Genomic DNA, 12,595 nt, shown 5'->3' on the forward strand with positions numbered 1-12,595 from the left:
GTTTTACAGAGTCCATAGTCTCCCATGGTTCATCTCCCCTTCCAGTTTCCCTCAACTCCCTCTCCTCTCCATCTCCCCATGTCCTCCATGTTATTTGTTATGCTCCACAAATAAGTGAGACCATATGATACTTGACTCTCTCTGCTTGACTTATTTCGCTCAGCATAATTTCTTCCAGTCCCGTCCATGTTGCTACAAAAGTTGGGTATTCATCCTTTCTGATGGAGGCATAATACTCCATTGTGTATATCTCCATCCATTTTAAATGTCAGTCTTGCTGGATAGAGTATTCTTGGTTGCATGTTCTTCTCATTTAGTACTCTGAATATATTTTGCCAGCCCTTCCTGGCTTTCCAGGTCTCTGTGGAAAGGTCTGACGTTATTCTAATGGGCTTTCCTCTGTATGTAAGAAGCTTCTTTGTCCTAGCTGCTTTTAAGAGGGTCTCTCTTGAAACATAATTCCCCATTCTAACGATAAGGTGCCGTGAGGACTTTCGAGAATCTAAAATCTTGGGAGGAAATCTTTCTGCCTCTAGTACATGAACGTTGTTTCCATTCGTGAGATTGGGAAAATTTTCATAGACACCTCTTCCACTATACCTTCTGACTTCTTTCTTTTTCTTCCCCTTCAGGGATTCCAATAATTCTGACGTTGGAACGTTTCATGGCATCGTTTATTTCCCTGATTCTGTTTTCGTGGCTTCTGAGCTGTTTGGTCCAGGCTTCCTCCTGTTCCTTTCTCTCTATCTGTTTGTCTTCCAGATCACTAATTCTATCTTCTGTCTCAGTTACCCTAGCTTTTAGAGAACTTAGATTAGATTGGAACTCATTGAGAGCATTTTGAACATCATCCCTGGTGGCTTTCAGTTCTGCCCTAACATTGTGAACATCATCCCTGGTGGCTTTCAGTTCTGCCCTAATCAATTCTGTTTGGTCATCCATGGCTTTCTCCAACCTAGCTATTGCCTGGATGATTGTTAGTCTGAATTCCTTTTCTGACATATTGTCTATGTCGATAGCCATTAGCTCTGTTGCAGAAGGTCCATCCTCTGTATTTTTCTTCTGTTGGGTATTCCTCCTCCTAGTCATTTTGGTAAGAGATGACTAAACAGATGCAGCTGGACTTATCGATTGTGGTGCAGTCAATGTGCACCCTGGAATGCTTCTGTGTAATCAGGTTTCCCCACCCAAATGAGAGAAAAAAGAAAAGAAAAAGAAATAGAGAAGAAGAAAGAAAAAAAAGGAAAAGAAAAAAGGAAAAAAAAAAGAGAGAGAGAGATAGGAAAAAAAGGGAAGATAAAAGAGAAGGCTCAGCCCAAATGGGCCACAAGGTAAGATTTGTGGAGTATACAAACAAAAATAGACAGACAAAAAGAGTGATAAAAGTATATGACAAGAGAAAAAAATATGTATATATAAGCAAAAAAAAAGGGAAGAACCTCATCAGAAAGAACCCCAAGTATAAGATTTATATATTATCAGGACAAACACAAATTCACAGAAACACTGACAGAAGGAAAAATTGGGAGAATGGTTATAGATTCTCAGTGTGGGTGAGGAAGGTTATTTTGATTCTTCCTGAAGGTATCTTGATGTTTTTGTTAAGGGACTCAACTTTCCTATGTTACAGGGGGATTAGAAACTGGTTTGCCTATAGGGGTAGCATTGATTGGGGAAAGGGGATTACCTTGAAGTTTAACTCTATGTGTATAGTAGAAAATAAAAATTAAAAAAGAATAAACTAGACTAAACTAAGTTAAAATTAAAAAAGAATTAAATAAATAGAAAAACAAAAGAAAAACACGGGTGTATGTATCAAAAAGTTCAGGTTAGAAGGTTATTAAGGAATTTGATGTACTGGACATCTCAGTGTGATGGTAAATAGGTTAAAAAATTATCTGTATGTATAAAAAAAAAGAACAGAATATTGGTAAAGAGTTAAAAATAAAAAAATAAAAGTTGTATTTATGAAGTAGTGGTGGTTGTTCTCTTGTAGTCTTTTTTTTTTTTTTTTTCTTCCTTCCTGGTTGGTTTTCTGGGGGAGGGGCCTGCCACGTGGGTTTTCAGACAATGATGTTCCCTGAGTTAGGTCCTCCCGCTCCCCTCAAGGGGGTGAGCTCTTTTTTTTTCAGGAAACTGTTTTTTTCAGCCTTTTGTTCTCTGGGGGATTTTATGTTCTTTCATCTGTTTTCTCTCGCCTTGACAGCTTTTGATGGTTTTTGGAGGTTTAGAGGAGAGCAACCAGCACCCCGACCTCCCTCTCAGAGAGAAGCCTCAGACTGTTTTGCAAAAGCTGCTGGCAGAGTTGGTTCTGAGTCACTGTCCATGGGGATGCAGGAGCTCCTCGTTGTACCCAAAACCAGGGCAGTGGTGGCTGTCTAGGCAGCTCCAGACCGCCAGAGAGGTTCCGAGCAGAGATCGCACACTGAGATTTTCCCGCTGTCCCGGGCTGGGAGTATCTGGTTTTTCCGGCTGCCAGAGCTCCAGGCTAGCGCCTATGAGCACCTGTCCCAAGGGAGGGTGTGGGACACGCGCATTTCAGGATTGCGGTCTGGCCAGGTTCCCAGTCCCTCACGGGAGTCAGACCCCACTCGTTCTTGGGCGCACTGGCATTCAGGTGCACTGGCGGCTCAGGGACGGAGACCTGATTTCTCCGCCACACTCTCTCTGGCTCCGCGCCAGGGGAGGCTGTCCTGGGTCCAGGGACTTAGGTCCCTGACCCTAACCGCCCAGGTTCTCACTATTACCCCCCGCGATCCTTTGCTGTTTGTTTTTTGAGTGCTTTCAACCAGACTCCAAGTTAATGCTGGTCCCCAGACGCAGAGCACTCTCGTGTTGGGGTGTTACTTTCCGATCGGTCACCTCTAGTGGCTCCCTCCCCCTTTTGTTTATCTTCCGATATCAGTCGGACGTTCCCAGTCTGCTTTACCTGCCACTGGCGTCTTCTGCTCCCGTAGAGATCCAGACGTGTATAATTCTGATCTCAGGCTGATTTCATGGGTGGTCGGAGTTCTTTGGTAGGTAATCAGCTCACTTTAGGGTACAGGTTGAAATGGTGCCTCCTCCTACTTCCCCGCCATCTTGACTCCCCTCTTGTCATATACTTTTATCAGTCTTTTTGTTTGTCTGTTTTTGCTTGTATAGTTCATAAATCTTACCTTGAGGCCTTGAGGCCCATTTGGGCTGAGCCTTCTCCTCTTTTTTTTTTTGGAAATATTATTTATTTATTTATTTAAAATTTTAAATTTTTATTTATTTATTTTTCAGCGCAACAGTATTCATTTTTTTTTTGAACAACACCCAGTGCTCCCTGCAATACATGCCCTCCCTATTACCCACCATCTGGTTCCCCCAACCTCCCACCCCCGCCCCTTCAAAACCCTCAGGTTGTTTTTCAGAGTCTATAGTCTCTTTTGGTTCGCCTCCCCTTCCAATTTCCCTCAACTTCCTTCTCCTCTCCATCTCCCAATGTCCTCGATGTCATTTGCTATGCTCCACAAATAAGTGAAACCATATGATACTTGACTCTCTCTGCTTGACTTATTTCACTCAACATAATCACTTCCAGTCCCGTCTGTGTTGCTACAAAAGTTGGGTATTCATCCTTTCTTTTTTTTTTTTAATAAACATAAAATGTATGTTTATCCCCAGGGGTACAGGTCTGTGAATCGCCAGGTTTACACACTTCACAGCACTCACCATAGCACATACCCTCCCCAATGTCCATAACCCCCTCCTCCACTCCCAACTCCACCTTTCCCCAGCAACCCCCAGTGTGTTTTGTGAGATTAAGAGTCATTTATGGTTTGTTTCCCTCCCAATCCCATCTTGTTTCATTTATTCTTCTCCTATCCCCCTAACTCCCCATGTTGCATCTCCACATTCTCATATCAGGGAGATCATATGATAGTTGTCTTTCTCCGATTGACTTATTTCACTAAGCATGATACCCTCTAGTTCCATCCACGTCATCGCAAATGGCAAGATTTCATTTCTTTTGATGGCTGCATAGTATTCCATTGTGTATATATACCACTCTTCTTTATCCATTCATCTGTTGATAGACATCTAGGTTCTTTCCATAGTTTGGCTATTGTAGACATTGCTGCTATAAACATTCGTGTAAATGTGCCCCTTTGGTTCACTATGTTTGTATCTTTAGGGTAAATACCCAGTAGTGCAATTGCTGGGTCATAGGGTAGTTCTATTTTCAACATTTTGAGGAACCTTCATGCTGTTTTCCAGAGTGGTTGCAACAGTTTGCATCTTCCCTTTTTTTCCTGTCTCTTTCTCTCTCTTTCTCTCTTTTTTCTTTTTTCTTTTCTTTTCTTTCTTTCTCTTTTCTTCCTTCTCTATTTCTTTTTCTTTTCTTTTTTCTCTCATTTGGGTGGGGAATCCTGATTGCACAGAAGGGTTCCAGGGTGCACCTTGACTGCACCACAATCTATACATCCAGCCGCATCTGTTCAGTCATCTCTTACCAAAATGACTAGGAGGAGGAATGCCCAACAGAAGAAAAATACAGAGGATGGACCTTCTGCAACAGAACTAATGGCTATCGATATAGACAATATGTCGGAAAAAGAATTCAGACTAACAATCATCCAGGCAATAGCTAGGTTGGAGAAAGCCATGGATGACCAAACAGAATTGATTAGGGCAGAACTGAAAGCCACCAGGGATGATGTTCACAATGTTAGGGCAGAACTGAAAGCCACCAGGGATGATGTTCAAAATGCTCTCAATGAATTCCAATCTAATCTAAATTCTCTAAAAGCTAGGATAACTCAGACAGAAGATAGAATTAGTGATCTGGAGGACAAACAGAGAGAAAGGATCAGGAGGAAGCCTGGAACAAACTGCTCAGAAGCCACGAAAACAGAATCAGGGAAATAAACGATGCCATGAAACGTTCCAACGTCAGAATTATTGGAATCCCTGAAGGGGAGGAAAAAGAAAGAAGTCTAGAAGATATAGTGGAAGAAGTTGTCTATGAAAATTTTCCCAATCTCACGAATGGAAACAACGTTCATGTACTAGAGGCAGAGCGGTTTCCCCCCAAGATTTTAGATTCTTGAAAGTCCTCACAACACCTGATAGTTAGAATGAAGAATTATGATTCTAGACAGACCCTCATAAAAGGAGCTAGGAAAAAGAACCTCCTTACACACAGTGGAAAGCCCATTAGAATAATGTCAGACCTTTCCACAGAGACCTGGCAAGCCAGGAAGGGCTGGCAAAATATATTCAGAGTACTAAATGAGAAGAACATGCAGCCAAGAATACTTTATCCAGCAAGACTGACATTCAAAATGGATGGGGAGATAAAAAGTTTCCAAGACTGACAAGGCTTAAAAACCTATGCAACCACCAAGCCGACACTGCAGGAAATATTAAGGGGGGGTCTTATAAAAGAGAAAAAATCCTAAGAATATCATTGAACAGAAATATAGAGACAAGCTACAGACAGAAAGACTTCAAAGGTAACACAATGTCAATCAAACCTTTCTATCAATAATCACTCTCAATGTGAATGGCCTGAATGTGCCCATAAAATGACACAGGGTTGCAGATTGGATAAAACGACAGGACCCATCCATATGTTGTCTACAAGAGACCTATTTTGAACCTAAGGATTCACCCAGACTGAAAGTGAAGGGATGGAGAAGCATCTTTCATGCCAATGGGCCTCAAAAGAAGGCCAGGGTAGTGATTCTCATATCAGATAAATTAGATTTTAAACTAAAGACTGTAGTCAGAGATACAGAAGGACAGTACATAATTCTTTTTTTTAAACTTTTTAAATTTTATTTATTTATTTATTTATTTTTCCATTTTTTAATTTATTTGTTTATTTACAGCATAACAGTGTTCATTGTTTTGTCATCACACCCAGTGCTCCATGCAGGACGTGCCCTCCCTATAACCCACCACCTGGTTCCTCAACCTCCCACCCACACCCCCGCCCCTTCAAAACCCTCTGGTTCTTTTTCAGAGTCCATAGTCTCTCATGGTTCATCTCCCCTTCCAGTTTCCCTCAACTTCCTCTCCTCTCCATCTCCCCATGTCCTCCATGTTATTTGTTATGCTCCACATATGATACTTGACTCTCTCTGCTTGACTTATTTTGCTCAGCATAATTTCTTCCAGTCCAGTCCATGTTGCTACAAAAGTTGGGTATTCGTCCTTTTTGAGGGAGGCATAATACTCCATTGTGTATATGGACCACATCTTCCTTATCCATTCATCCGTTGAAGGGCATCTTGGTTCTTTCCACAGTTTGGCGACCGTAGCCATTGCTGCAATAAACATTGGGGTACAGATGGCCCTTCTTTTCACTACATTTGTATCTTTGGGGTAAATACCCAGCAGTGTCATTGTAGGGTCATAGGGAAGCTCTATTCTTAATTTCTTCAGGAATCTCCACACTGTTCCTCAAAGTGGCTGCACTAACTTGCATTCCCACCAACAGTGTAAGAGGGTTCCCCTTTCTCCACATCCTCTCCAACACACGTTGTTTCCTGTCTTGCTAATTTTGGCCATTCTAACTGGTGTCAGGTGGTATCTCAATGTGGTTTTAATTTGAATCTCCCTGATGGCTAGTGATGATGAACATTTTTTCATGTGTCTGATAGCCATTTGTATGTCTTTGTTGGAGAAGTGTCTGTTCATATCTTCTGCCCATTTTTTGATATGATTATCTGTTTTAAGACACTACATAATTCTTTTTTTTTTTTAATTAATTAATTTATTTTTATTTGCTTATTTACAGCATAACAGTGTTCATTGTTTTGGCATCACACCCAGTGCTCCATGAAGTACGTGCCCTCCCTATTACCCACCACCTGGTTCCTCAACCTCCCACCCCCCCCACCCCCCTGCCGCCCCTTCATAACGCTCTGGTTGTTTTACAGAGTCCATAGTCTCTCATGGTTCATCTCCCCTTCCAGTTTCCCTCAACTCCCTCTCCTCTCCATCTCCCCATGTCCTCCATGTTATTTGTTATGCTCCACAAATAAGTGAGACCATATGATACTTGACTCTCTCTGCTTGACTTATTTCGCTCAGCATAATTTCTTCCAGTCCCGTCCATGTTGCTACAAAAGTTGGGTATTCGTCCTTTCTGATGGAGGCATAATACTCCATTGTATATATGGACCACATCTTCCTTATCCATTCATCCGTTGAAGGGCATCTTGGTTCTTTCCACAGTTTGGCGACCGTAGCCATTGCTGCAATAAACATTGGGGTACAGATGGCCCTTCTTTTCACTACATTTGTATCTTTGGGGTAAATACCCAGCAGTGTCATTGTAGGGTCATAGGGAAGCTCTATTTTTAATTTCTTCAGGAATCTCCACACTGTTCCTCAAAGTGGCTGCACTAACTTGCATTCCCACCAACAGTGTAAGAGGGTTCCCCTTTCTCCACATCCTCTCCAACACACGTTGTTTCCTGTCTTGCTAATTTTGGCCATTCTAACTGGTGTTAGGTGGTATCTCAATGTTGTTTTAATTTGAATCTCCCTGATGGCTAGTGATGATGAACATTTTTTCATGTGTCTGATAGCCATTTGTATGTCTTCGTTGGAGAAGTGTCTGTTCATATCTTCTGCCCATTTTTTGATATGATTATCTGTTTTGTGTGTGTTGAGTTTGAGAAGTTCTTTATAGATCCTGGATATCAACCTTTTGTCTGTACTGTTCATTTGCAAATATCTTCTCCCATTCCGTGGGTTGCCTCTTTGTTTTGTTGACTGTTTCCTTTGCTGTGCAGAAGCTTTTGATCTTGAGGAAGTCCCAAAAGTTCGTTTTTGCTTTTGTTTCCTTGGCCTTTGGAGACATATCTTGAAAGAAGTTGCTGTGGCTGATATCGAAGAGGTTACTGCCTACGTTCTCCTCTAGGATTCTGATAGATTCCTGTCTCACGTTGAGGTCTTTTATCCATTTCGAGTTTATCTTTGTGTACGGTGTAAGAGAATGGTCGAGTTTCATTCTTCTACATATCGCTGTCCAGTTTTCCCAGCACCATTTATTGAAGAGACTGTCTTTTTTCCATTGAATATTTTTTCCTGTTTTGTCAAAGATTATTTGACCATAGAGTTGAGGGTCCATATCTGGGCTCTCCACTCTGTTCCACTGGTCTATGTGTCTGTTTTTATGCCAGTACCACGCTGTCTTGGTGATCACAGCTTTGTAGTAAAGCTTGAAATCGGGTAACGTGATGCCGCCAGTTTTGTTTTTGTTTTTCAACATTTCCTTAGCAATTCGGGGTCTCTTCTGGCTCCATACAAATTTTAGGATTATTTGCTCCAGCTCTTTGAAAAATATCGGTGGAATTTTGATTGGAATGGCATTAAAAGTATAGATTGCTCTAGGCAGTATACACATTTTAACAATGTTTATTCTTCCAATCCAAGAGCATGGAACAGTCTTCCATCTTTTTGTGTCTTCTTCAATTTCTTTCATGAGTGTTCTGTAGTTCCTCGAGTATAGGTCCTTTACTTCTTTGGTTAGGTTTATGCCCAGGTATCTTATGGTTCTTGGTGCTATAGTAAATGGAATCGATTCTCTAATTTCCCTTTCTGTATTTCCATTGTTGGTGTATAAGAAAGCCACTGATTTCTGTACATTGACTTTGTATCCTGCCACGTTACTGAATTGCTATATGAGTTCTAGTAGTTTGGGGGTGGAAGGATACTACATAATTCTTAAAGGGAGTATCCACCAAGATGATCTAACAGTTGTAAATATCTACACCCACCATATGGGAGCAGCCAATTACATAAGAAAACTATTAATCAAGATAAAGAGCCATATTGATATGAATACATTGATAGTAGGATATCTTAATACGCCTCTCTCAGAAATAGACAGATCATCAAAACAGAAAATGAATAAAGAAATAAGAGCATTGAATGAAACATTGGACCAGATGGACCTCATAGACATATACAGAACATTCCACCCTAAACCAACAGAATACTCGTTCTTCTCAAGTGCACATGGAACCTTCTCCAGAATAGACCACATACTGGGTCACAAAGCAGGACTTAACCGATACCAAAAGACTGACATCATTCCCTGCATATTCTCCGATCACAATGCTTTGAAACTGGAACTCAATCACAAGGAAAAGTTCAGAAGGAACTCAAAAACCTGGAAGCTAAAGACCACCTTGCTGAAGAATGCTTGGATCAACCAGGAGATCAAAGATGAACTTAAAGAATTCATGGAAACCAATGAGAATGAAGACACCTCGGTCCAAAACCTATGGGATACAGCAAAGGCGGTTCTAAGGGGGAAATACATAGCCATCCAAGCCTCCCTCAAAAACATTGAAAAATCCAGACTACACCAGCTGTCTCTACACCTTAAAGAACTGGAGAATCAACAACAAATCAAACCAACTCCACACGCAAGAAGGGAAATAATCAAGATTAGAGCAGAGATCAATGAGGTAGAAACGAGAGATACAGTAGAATGTATCAATGAAACTAGAAGCTGGTTTTTTGAAAGAATCAATAAGATGGATAAACCATTGGCCACACTAATCCAAAAGAAAAGAGAGAAAGCCCAAATTAATAAAATTATGAATGAAAAGGGAGAGATCACAACGAACACCAAGGAAATAGAAACAATCATCAGAAATTATTACCAACAGTTATATGCCAATAAGCTAAGCAACCTAGATGAAATGGATGCATTCCTGGAAAACTACAAACTCCCAAAATTGAGCCAGGAAGAAATTGACAACATGAATAGACCGATATCTAGTAACGAGATTGAAGCAGTGATCAAAAACCTCCCAAAAATAAGAGCACAGGACCTGGCGGATTCCCTGGGGAATTCTACCAAACTTTCAAAGGAGAAACCACACCAATTCTCATGAAGCTCTTCCAAAAAATGGAAGCAGAAGGAAAACTTCCAGACTCTTTTTATGAAGCCAGCATTACCCTGATTCCCAGGCAAAGACCCTACCAAAAAGGAGAATTTCAGACCAATATCACTGATGAATATGGATGCAAAGATTCTCAACAAGATCCTAGCAAACAGGATCCAGCAGCACATTAAAAAGATTATCCACCATGACCAGGTGGGATTCTTCCCTGGGTTGCAAGCTTGGTTCAACATTTGCAAATCAATCAATGTGATAGAACAAATCAATAAGAGCAGAGAGAAGAACCACATGGTCCTCTCAATTGATGCAGAAAAAGCATTTGACAAAATCCAGCATCCGTTCCTGATGAAAACGCTTCAAAGTATAGGGATAGAGGGAACATTCCTGAACTTCATAAAATCTATCTGTGAAAGACCCACATAAAATATCAACCTCAATGGGAAAAAGCTTGCAGCCTTCCCGTTGAGATCAGGAACACGACAAGGATGCCCACTCTCACCACTCTTTTTCCACATAGTATTAGAAGTTCTAGCAATGGCAATCAGACAACAAAGAGAAATAAAAGGTATCCAATTGGCAAGGAAGAAGTCAAACTCTCTCTCTTTGCAGATGACATGATTCTTTATATGGAAAACCCCAAAGACTCCACCCCCAAACTACTAGAACTCATACAGCAATTCAGTAACGTGGCAGGATACAAAGTCAATGTACAGAAATCAGTGGCTTTTTTATACACCAACAATGAAAATACAGAAAGGGAAATTAGAGAATCGATTCCATTTACTATAGCACCAAGAACCATAAGATACCTGGGCATAAACCTAACCAAAGAAGTAAAGGACCTATACTCGAGGAACTACAGAACACTCATGAAAGAAATTGAAGAAGACACAAAAAGATGGAAGACTGTTCCATGCTCTTGGATTGGAAGAATAAACATTGTTAAAATGTGTATACTGCCTAGAGCAATCTATACTTTTAATGCCATTCCGATCAAAATTCCACCGATATTTTTCAAAGAGCTGGAGCAAATAATCCTAAAATTTGTATGGAGCCAGAAGAGACCCCGAATTGCTAAGGAAATGTTGAAAAACAAAAACAAAACTGGCGGCATCACGTTACCCGATTTCAAGCTTTACTACAAAGCTGTGATCACCAAGACAGCGTGGTACTGGCATAAAAACAGACACATAGACCAGTGGAACAGAGTGGAGAGCCCAGATATGGACCCTCAACTCTATGGTCAAATAATCTTCGACAAAACAGGAAAAAATATTCAATGGAAAAAAGACAGTCTCTTCAATAAATGGTGCTGGGAAAACTGGACAGCGATATGTAGAAGAATGAAACTCGACCATTCTCTTACACCGTACACAAAGATAAACTCGAAATGGATAAAAGACCTCAACGTGAGACAGGAATCTATCAGAATCCTAGAGGAGAACGTAGGCAGTAACCTCTTCGATATCAGCCACAGCAACTTCTTTCAAGATATGTCTCCAAAGGCCAAGGAAACAAAAGCAAAAATGAACTTTTGGGACTTCCTCAAGATCAAAAGCTTCTGCACAGCAAAGGAAACAGTCAACAAAACAAAGAGGCAACCCACGGAATGGGAGAAGATATTTGCAAATGACAGTACAGACAAAAGGTTGATATCCAGGATCTATAAAGAACTTCTCAAACTCAACACACACAAAACAGATAATCATATCAAAAAATGGGCAGAAGATATGAACAGACACTTCTCCAACGAAGACATACAAATGGCTATCAGACACATGAAAAAATGTTCATCATCACTAGCCATCAGGGAGATTCAAATTAAAACCACATTGAGATACCACCTGACACCAGTTAGAATGGCCAAAATTAGCAAGACAGGAAACAACGTGTGTTGGAGAGGATGTGGAGAAAGAGGAACCCTCTTACACTGTTGGTGGGAATGCAAGTTAGTGCAGCCACTTTGGAGAACAGTGTGGAGATTCCTGAAGAAATTAAAAATAGAGCTTCCCTATGACCCTGCAATTGCACTGCTGGGTATTTACCCCAAAGATACAGATGTAGTGAAAAGAAGGGCCATTTGTACCCCAATGTTTATTGCAGCAATGGCTACGGTCGCCAAACTGTGGAAAGAACCAAGATGCCCTTCAACGGATGAATGGATAAGGAAGATGTGGTCCATATACACAATGGAGTATTATGCCTCCATCAGAAAGGACGAATACCCAACTTTTGTAGCAACATGGACGGGACTGGAAGAGATTATGCTGAGCGAAATAAGTCAAGCAGAGAGAGTCAAGTATCATATGGTCTCACTTATTTGTGGAGCATAACAAATAACATGGAGGACATGGGGAGATGGAGAGGAGAGGGAGTTGAGGGAAACTGGAAGGGGAGATGAACCATGAGAGACTATGGACTCTGAAAAACAACTAGAGGGTTATGAAGGGGCGGTGGGGGAGTGGGGGGGTTGGGAGGTTGAGGGACCAGGTGGTGGGTAATGAGGAGGGCACGTACTGCATGGAGCACTGGGTGTGATGCCAAAACAATGAACACTGTTATGCTGTAAATAAACAAATAAAAATAAAAATAAAAAAAAAGAAAAAAGAAAAAAAAAAAAAGAATAGAGCTTCCCTATGACCCTGCAATTGCACTGCTGGGTATTTACCCCAAAGATACAGATGTAGTGAAAAGAA

The sequence above is a fragment of the Meles meles genome, chromosome 5, assembly GCF_922984935.1.
Source record: "Meles meles chromosome 5, mMelMel3.1 paternal haplotype, whole genome shotgun sequence".
In the NCBI taxonomy this organism is placed as follows: Eukaryota; Metazoa; Chordata; class Mammalia; order Carnivora; family Mustelidae; genus Meles; species Meles meles.